The 9,043-nt window shown below is 46.8% G+C and overlaps 1 non-coding gene across 1 annotated transcript; it reads right to left on the bottom strand.

The window, feature by feature from the left end:
- Nucleotides 1-8,127: 8,127 nt before the first annotated feature.
- On the bottom strand, nt 8,128-8,220 carry TRNAY-GUA (transfer RNA tyrosine (anticodon GUA)). Its single transcript has 2 exons — nt 8,184-8,220; nt 8,128-8,163 (listed from the first exon to the last, which is right to left on the bottom strand). It is a non-coding gene; the product is annotated as a tRNA-Tyr (tRNA).
- Between the last annotated feature and the right edge of the window lie 823 nt (nt 8,221-9,043).

Raw genomic sequence — 9,043 nt, forward strand, 5'->3', positions numbered from 1 at the left:
CCAATGCTGAAGTCAAGCCACCGGAAGATTTGTATGAAATTACTGGGCGCGATGTCCTGTTGGCGACATCAAAAACTCGTTTCTTGAGTTCATATCTGTTATATTTATGGATTCAAATATTCTTTTGCGCTCATAACAATGAAAAGCACGAACTCAATGTTCTAACTTAATTCCTTTCTGCTTCGACGGCACAGAGTATATTTGTGTGTTTCGTGAGCGTTTTTTATATCTGGCAAATATAATTTTATCCTTTGGACAGCTAAAGCATTGGCCCTTTGAAAGTTGATGTGTGTGTTTGACCACGAGACTACTGAAACTTACTTCAGAATTGCAGGCTGCACGTTGGGAATGGAAAAAAGCATGATTTTTTTTCATTGCGAATATACACGTAAACGCATGCACACATGATATAATCACCACGCGCACATATATATGCGTAATACCCTGACCAAAATTACGTGGACTAGGGATTCCCCGATAAAGGCGACTTTGTTCCTTGGCCTGCGAATGTAACTAACTTCAAATTGAAGACTACACTCCGAAATGATTTCCACAATGGTCGTACTACCACCGCGCCAGAGTTCCCCTAATAAGTTAAATATAAAACTAATGTGCACAGAGCCATGCAATGAGAGAGAGAAACAACTTTATTTAGTCGCTTGTAGAACGACACCATGACTAAACGGCGCCGCGACGTGGGTCCCGGACGTCTGGTCAGCGGGTGGTCTCTACTCAACCCCAGCGCGTGTTACTCCCGCGGTCTGTCGCCCTGAGGGGGACAGACCCGTCGGTTTCGCTCATCCTTTGTAATTAAAGAGCCGCCGGACCTGCGGGACGGCTCAGGTTTGGATTTCGTGGTCGTAGCATTCCGCCGCAGCCGCGAGTCACGGCGGAATCGTTGAACTTGTCGAAACTTCGTCGGGGAACTTTGAGCAATACCATAGGATGTGCGTCAGGGTGGCCCTCTCCCGCTGGGACACGCAGCACACATCACTCATATACTTTCGCGTACAGATGATTCATTAACACGGGGGTGGGCAAGGAACCAGTTTGTAAATGTCTTAACAGCACCGCCTCCGCTCGGTTCAGCCCCGTGTGCGGGGGTGGGAAAGTGCTTCGAGCCAGGCGGTGAAACTGTTTAAGTTCGTTGAACGTCGTCATGCGGTTCATGGCACTGCACAATGTTGGACGGTCGGTTGCAGCGGCGCGGTTGGTTAGCGCTCGTGCCGCTGAGTCTGCCATCTCATTGTGGTTATCGTGCTTCTAGGACGTATTGTTGCCCGCGTGCTCCGGGAACCACTTGATTTTAACATACCTATTCTCTCGTTGCAGGTCAGTAGTGCATAGAACGCGCACAGCCTCACCACAAATTTTGCCCTTGGCATAATTCCACACTGCCCTTCGCGAATCCCACAACACTGTCTGGCACCCGAGGTCGGCAATGGCCAGGGCAATGGCCACCTCCTCCTGACACGCCTCTCGGCCCCGTAAGCTCACCGCTGCCCTCGTCGCGCGCCGGACGACGCCTCGATGACTGTAGCTACGAACGCCGCGCTGTCTCCCTGATATTCTGCCGCATCCGCGAACCTTGCGTGCTCGTCCTTGGCGTGAAAGTCGATGAGGGCCTTGGCCCCCACCGCTCTTCTCGCCTTGTTAAACTCCGGGTTCATGTTTCTCGGGATGAGGTCTACCCGAATCCCGCGCCGGGTCCCGTCCGGGACAGGAACGTCGCTACTCGCCTTTTTCGCCCCGGGCGTGAAGCCGAAGTGTTGAAGTATGCGCCTGCCGGCTTCGGTCATAGAGAGCCGGTCCAACAGGGTGGTCCGTTGCGCTTCCGCAATTTCTTCAAGGGTATTGTGTACCCCCCGGCTCAGGAGCTTGTTGCTGTTCATACACTTGAATAGTCCGAGCACCGCCTTGTAAGCTCGCGGGATTAGGGCGTTGATCTTATTATTTTCACAGTGCAACCAGTTGTGCAAGGCTGCAACGTAGGTGACGTAGCTGATTACGAGTGAGTGCACAAGCCGAATCAAGCTTTCCTCCTTCATCCCGGCATTGTGGTTTGCGACCCGCCTGGTGAGACGCATTGCGTTGCTAATCTTGGCTGTGAGGCGGGAAATGGTCTCGCCGTTGCGCCGTCGCTTATGTATAATCATGCCGAGCACCCGGAATTTGTCGACCTCCGGGATCGCTTGGCCGTTCCTCGTCACGATCTTGATAGCCTCGTAGTCCCTCGCTTCGCTCTTGTTAAGTATTCTTGGTAAGTCTTCTTGGTTCGCTCTTGTTAAGTTCGCTTGCTCGAACTGCTCACCAAGCAGTTCTGACTTGCTCGGTGAGCAGATCAAACCGGAACCGTTCAGCTGGTCTTCGATAGCGTCGACGGCTTCTTACAGCGTGCTCTCAGTGTGCAATGCAATGCAGTGCTTGCTTCTCATGCAATGAGATGCAATGAAGAAGGCGCGAAGTTCATTTCCAAAGGGTGCAGAAATAAATGCCGCAGTTTCGCTCGAAAGACGAAAGGTCGAGACGTCTATACGAAGTTTGGATAGTTGTTCTATCGGCCACATAAATATGTCGGCATTCTTTGTAATTAAATTAACGAGCATGGTGTCATTCGCACACAGGCAAACCTGAACACAAATCGCTTCGATGACGGCGGACACTCTCTGTCAACACACTGGCGAGAGGAATCGCGGCAGCAGCCGCGAGCGAGTTGCCTTTCCTACTGCGTCTCGGTTCAACACGAACTAAGCGCCGAGAACACATCATACATGCATAAAGCCGCCAACCCTCGGCACGCCTAGACACTTTGCCCACCTCAGATGGCTTTCAAGGTAGAGACCACGCGGCCACGCTCAGCCGTGCCATATACCACCGCCATAGGAGTAGAGGCCTCTCTCCCGCCTCATCGCGGCATCCTAGCCTCACCGCCAGCGGCCAGCGACCCGCACGCGCAGTCCCGATTTACACCTTTACTTTCCACAGCTGCGGGCGAAGTAGCGTGAGCCATCGCTCCTAGATCACGCCGCCGACTGTGAGCTCTTCGGCGAGAACGCAAGAGCAGCAGCAGCAGTAGCAGCAGACAGCCACGGTCCGCAAAAGAGGCGCAGGGAAGGCAGGCGTGTGCTCCAAAGAAAGAACCGTTGATTGTACAGCCGTATTCGAACTAGCGATATATGAATGTCCCCTCTGGGTGCAAGCTCTACAGCCCACTACTCTTCTTGCTGAATGGTCGAAGGAACATCGACCTCCACTGTAAGCTACGTAGAGAGATCGCTACACTAAACCATATTATCCGGTGCTGCAGGAAGGAAACACCCACCTCCCGACTCTATCATGGCCGCTCCCTCCTCGCCGGGACAAGCAAGGAGGATCAGCTACAGGCCGTGAACAGAGCCGGGGAGGTGGCTAGAAGGCAAGACATTACAGGCTATCGTCCCCCCTTGAACGACACTTTTGTCGAATAGTTTTACCTACCTACCGACATGGCAACCAGATGGAAATTGAAAGCGCAAATAGACAACCAGGAGCCACCAAAAAGAAAGCGAGAGAAACAGAGACAATGGATTGGATGACAAAAAATAAAAACAACAAGGACCATGGAGATTTACAAGAATGAGAAGAAATAAATCAGAAGGGAAAATCCGTGCGGTAACACCAAGTGAATTCCCTCCCGATTTGAAGCTTGAGATGATTTCCTAAGGACGAAAACATGCAGGAGCAAATTTTCGCACCTAGATGACGCATGGGTAGGCTGCACAGCAAAATCCAAAGACCACTCAGGACATGCTAATAGAATGCGAAGGAATTCACCCATTGATACTCGCAGGTAACTTGCACTTTCCAGAAGCGCATGGATTTAAAGTGGAAGGAAGCATCAACCGGTCTGCAGTCGAGATAAGCAAGCATCGTTAGGAGTATTGGTGGGAAAAAACCAGGGAAGAGATTGATACGACCAGATCCGTTGCAGGCATAGGTAGTGGTACAAGGTAGACAGAGAAGGTTTGAAGAAATGGACTAAGATTGAGGAGATTACACAAAAATGCTCCAATGAAATAGCATGTACAGCATACTTTAATAATTCAATTAGGCTACCTGAATATTTGTCAATACCGCGTTTCAGAGGGGATCCTGATACGTCATACATCAGAGTGTTCAGGTATTTGTAGAGGAAAAACATTGATATCAAGTATAGAGGAAAAGAACTAGGAAGCTTACCGCAGCTATGTGACCGGTACGTTGAGCAACACGGCGACAAAAAACGTCAAGCGAAAAGTCATAGAGGCTGAGATAATCTCATGGGTGGTAGCAATGGAAAAGAAACCTGCACTGAACAATTACCTAAAAAGAAAAAGAGAAATCAGAATAGAATCATTTTACGATAACTCAAAGGGAAGCTAATTACTTTTCGTAGCGAGATCGGGATGCCTTAGACCGCGTAGTTATAAAGCGAGGTACACCAAGGAAGAAGAAGCATGCGCTTGCTGCGGAAAAGCTATTAAAACGATGGAACATGTCTTAGAACGTGCAGATATCTACCCAGCTGTCGGTTTAGGTTCTGTAGGTTTAGACCTCCTCGAAGTCCTTGAGTTCTGGGATAGCATGAAGGAAAGCAAACATGTGTGCAATAGGGAGTAATAAGAGGCGATTGGATGTTTGGTGGCAGAAAAGTAGAGACCACAAACAATTAACGGAGGCGTGCGGACGTGCGTGCGTGTGTGTTCATGTGTGTATGCGTGTGCGCGTGTCGCAGAAAATTCAATGTCGGCATCGGCGACGTTGTCTGTCAGGGAAAAATCATCCCGAACCACGCAGGCTCTCCACGTGGCGCAGAGCCGTTAGTGTACTGATTGGATTTCTCAAAGTAAAGTGCGGCAGGAAACTCGTAAAGTACGACTTACACACAACCTACAGACTTGATACCTTCGGATATTTATTTGAATATTCGAGAAAACATAATTATGTTACGCGGAAGCTCAAACACAAACCCCTTTTTCCTGCTGCCGTTTGAGATTTCTCGCCGCTGTGCACTACCTCCGGGATCGGCCCTCGAAACAGCTCGACTTCGTGCGCAGCTTTCACAGCCTGCGTTTCCCAGTAAACGTTACGGCCGCGTGAGCTGCAATTGCTGGGAAGAGTGGGATCAAGTCAGGGATCTTCGAACGCTGTCGCGTTTCACTCCTAAAGGCGAAGCTTAACCCTCCTCCATTTTCTTTCCTCTTTTTATAACCCAAAGAAAAAACAATCGAGTAAATAATGATGCTTTCAAGCTTGAATTCATTGTGAGTACAACCGACAATTAACCATGTTCCTCGCTACTGCGAACCCGTCAAAATGCGTGTCCAGTGCAGCGAGAAATTATATGACGGAATGTTGCCGAATTACGCCTCAAAACCACGATTTCATTGCCGAAGCGCGGCTTGAAATACTTGACTGCAGAATGATTTTGACCACATAAGGTTCCTTAACGTGCACCTAACGAGCGTTTTTCGCTTCGCCCCCGTTCATCTGCGGTCCCCGCGACGGGGTTCGAACCCATGACATAGAGCTCACCAGCGCAATGCCACAGCCGAAAAGCTGCAGAGCAAAGAGAAGGGCTAATTTGCGAGGTGAGATTCGCATAACCTTTAGAATAAGAAAGTTACTTCTAGTGTATGGGCGTACATTAGGAAGGGCCGATGTAGCTGTTTTCAGCACCAACAGCGCAGTACTTTGCGCACACTTTGAAGTGGTCGCATAAAACTTGATGTAATTGATTTAGTTAGTCTTCGTTGTAGTTTGTCCACATAAAGCAGGCGTGAATGTTTACACGTAATTTCATTCTAGCGCTATATACCCCGTGGAAACTCACGCGAAAAAAAAAGAATAATTGTTTGTGGCACTCGACCAATGCAGGTTCGATAGCTTTATTTTAAAGTTGAACTCTAACTTTAAAAAAAGGGGGGATAAATAATTTTACTGCAAGCATTCCATTAAGAGTAGCACTACTTGATATAGACTATCAGCGTGTGATTCGGACATCTTTTGCATCTGTACGGCTTAATGAGGTTGATTATCCGTTGAGAAAATGAATAAACTCTCAATTTGTGAATTCCGCCACGCGGATGACATCTACGTAACATGGGAGATTTCAGTTTAATTCCACGTACTTGGATAAGGTCACAAGGTAAGAGTTCCCAAGAGGCAGCCAGATTCAGTTATCCTCGCTCACATTGAAAATACAGAGTAGGGATTGTTATTCTTTATCGACTGGCAGTTAACACAGACCCACCGGACGCTTACAAAACCCAAGATGTCAAAGGGATCTGTTGCAAGAATTTCAATGTGATGGCGCCATTCCGTTCCGGCATCCTTCCTGTCTTATCAAGCATTAATGACTGACTTGGCTTGACTTTTTAACGCTGGAGCTAAAAATTTCAGATTTATTTTAGGCCAGCTCGACAGCCTCTTATTCTGCGTCACGTTTATCTCCGCACTGGAAAAAGAGAGATACTCGGACGGAGCAACTGTCTGCGGTCATTGCCTGTACCTGCACGCAGACTACACGTGTAAAGTTGCATACAGAAATTTCCCGTGACCTTCAAGAGACCATGCCACTATACATACCCAATGAAAATCATCTTGGAAGCACGCAGCCTCTCTACAGCAGATGCAAACTTATAATACATGGTATTGATTGCTACACCATTGATTGTTTAAACCAAAAACAAATGTTATTGCTAAATGTGTTGACGCTAATTAATATCGAGGTTGGTTATAGTAAGCCGCTATTGCTTCTCTGCCTTCCTTCTCGCACATGTCGGAAATTTTCTCTAGAATACTTTAGACAGGGAAAGGCGCAGTAGCCGTAGCGAAGCTTTTCGGAGGAAGCGTAAGTCTGTTATCTAATGTGAGTTATACCGCATAATTGGCACGCACTACCGCATGCGAACAGTACACTGGGCCTATCCTCACTGCGTCGCAATAGGTTAGGTTTTTTGCGCAGGTCACTCAAGGTCGAGGAGGCAAAGGGCACTCTACGAACCCCATTAGGGTTAATTCGGTATTTGAAATGTGTTCTGGGCCGTTTTGAGGCTACTGCTGTGCAGTCTGCCATGTTGGGCGGCAGTAATAATTATACTTCCGTCGCGTAAATGTGGGAAAAACGTTATGCGGATCCAACGCAACCTGGGAATCAGTGGACACAAACTTATTTTTCTTTCTTTTTTTCTGACGGGGACGCTCGCATTATTGCTAGATGTGTTGACGTTGTACGCCGTTACAGTAATGTACATGATAGGTGACGTTATGTATATACTGTGCGTATGTTTTTATATGCTGTGTCATCCATTAGATGAACTTCATTGAGATGTGGTCCTCTGCCTTCTACGGTTGCATTTTCTTTTCCTTGGCACCAATTCCGTGGCACAAACACGGTGTTTCAGCGAGCACTTTCAGAAATTATTTAAGGTTTTCTGTGCCAGAAAATACAATTCTTGTTCATTAGTTGGTCTACTCGAACTGGCGGACACTACTTGCACAAGAAATTGAAACGCATTATCGACTAATTAACAGAAGTTAGCTAATTAAGTTTAACTGATTAAGTCATTGTCCATATTGCAATTTACATATTATAGCCGGGGAGTTTGCAAGGCGGATCCACTTGGAACGAATTCTCAGCATGACACCAGTTTCGAGATATTCATTCTCAAACTTTGCGGAGAAATGCATTCGCGTTCCAGTTACTTCCTTATCAAAACGTAGTTTATTTGCATTTAAGCACAAAAGTACCTGGATGTCAACCTCTCGAAAAGGTTGTCATCCTGAGAATTTGTTCCAAGTGGATCCGCTTTGTGAACAACACGGCTAGAATTTGTAAATTGCAACTTGTGCAGTAAGGTAATTAGTTCAAAACATAATTAGTTCACTTTTACATTACTTTAATATTCCTTTTTGCACATAATGCCCGCCTCTTCGAGATGACCAACTCACCAAAATTTTGAAGGTGTTCTCGAAACACCTGGAATTACAGGCAACAGCATTTCTGCTCAAAGCGCCTGTGTTTGTTCGACACAAATGGATTTTTTTTTATTGCTACACAACGCCAAACAAAAGTCTGCAGGATTATCAAGAAAAGAATACATAAAGTCCGTCGAGCCGGATTCGAACCAGCGACCTATGGATGTCCGCTTGGGATGAAACCTCTACAGTCCACCGCTCTACCAACTGAGCTATCGACGGCACGGTGTCAGCGCGTCTACCGCCTTGTCTGGACTGCACAGGCAGCACGCAACGTGGCCGAGTAACGAGATAATCGAGGCCTGGCGCGTGGAACAGACTGCAAAGTTGTCTCTTGAGTCGCGGCGTTTGTCTTTGAGGAGAAAAGAGCGACTGCGCGCCTTCTATGCGTCTTTCTTCCTTTGTAATCGAGGCTGTCGTCGCGAACTACTAAGTGCACATGTTTAAACAAAGTATAAACGCGAGTGTTGGTTGAGTTTCTTCAGCGAGTGCCTCGTTCTCACTATGGATGATTGACAAAGAATATAGGATCATTCATGAATACAATTAGTCGAATCTAAAGAGAAACACTAATGATAAACTTTGAATATATCAAAAGAAGATAATAAGTTTAGATTTTAAATATTCAAAAATTTAGCAAGAAAGTCGTCCTGAATTATTTACGAACCTCGCAATAGCTGCAACAACATCCGTATGATACTGTCCTAGCGAGGAGGCTTTCAAATATAGAATTTCGGGAAAGACTACATTTGATCCAACATCGTGAAATTCTCCCACTCAAGTATGCTTTCTTAATCGAGAGAAATCGCGGCATGACAAGAAGTTTTCTATCGACTCATCTTCACGTCGATAAGGAGGAGGGCGCCGGACCAGATCTATGAAGATAATAGATTCATATAGACATTCGACCGAAGGATTTCATAAATACGCGACAATTTTTATTACTGTCGTCTACTTCTACTGCTTCAACATCTTCAGTCAAAAACGCTAAATAAAAGACGCATTAGAATGATAATGTATAGGAGCGGATTTATCGGGACTTCAA

Source organism: Dermacentor andersoni, chromosome 10, assembly GCF_023375885.2.
Source record: "Dermacentor andersoni chromosome 10, qqDerAnde1_hic_scaffold, whole genome shotgun sequence".
Taxonomy (NCBI): Eukaryota; Metazoa; Arthropoda; class Arachnida; order Ixodida; family Ixodidae; genus Dermacentor; species Dermacentor andersoni.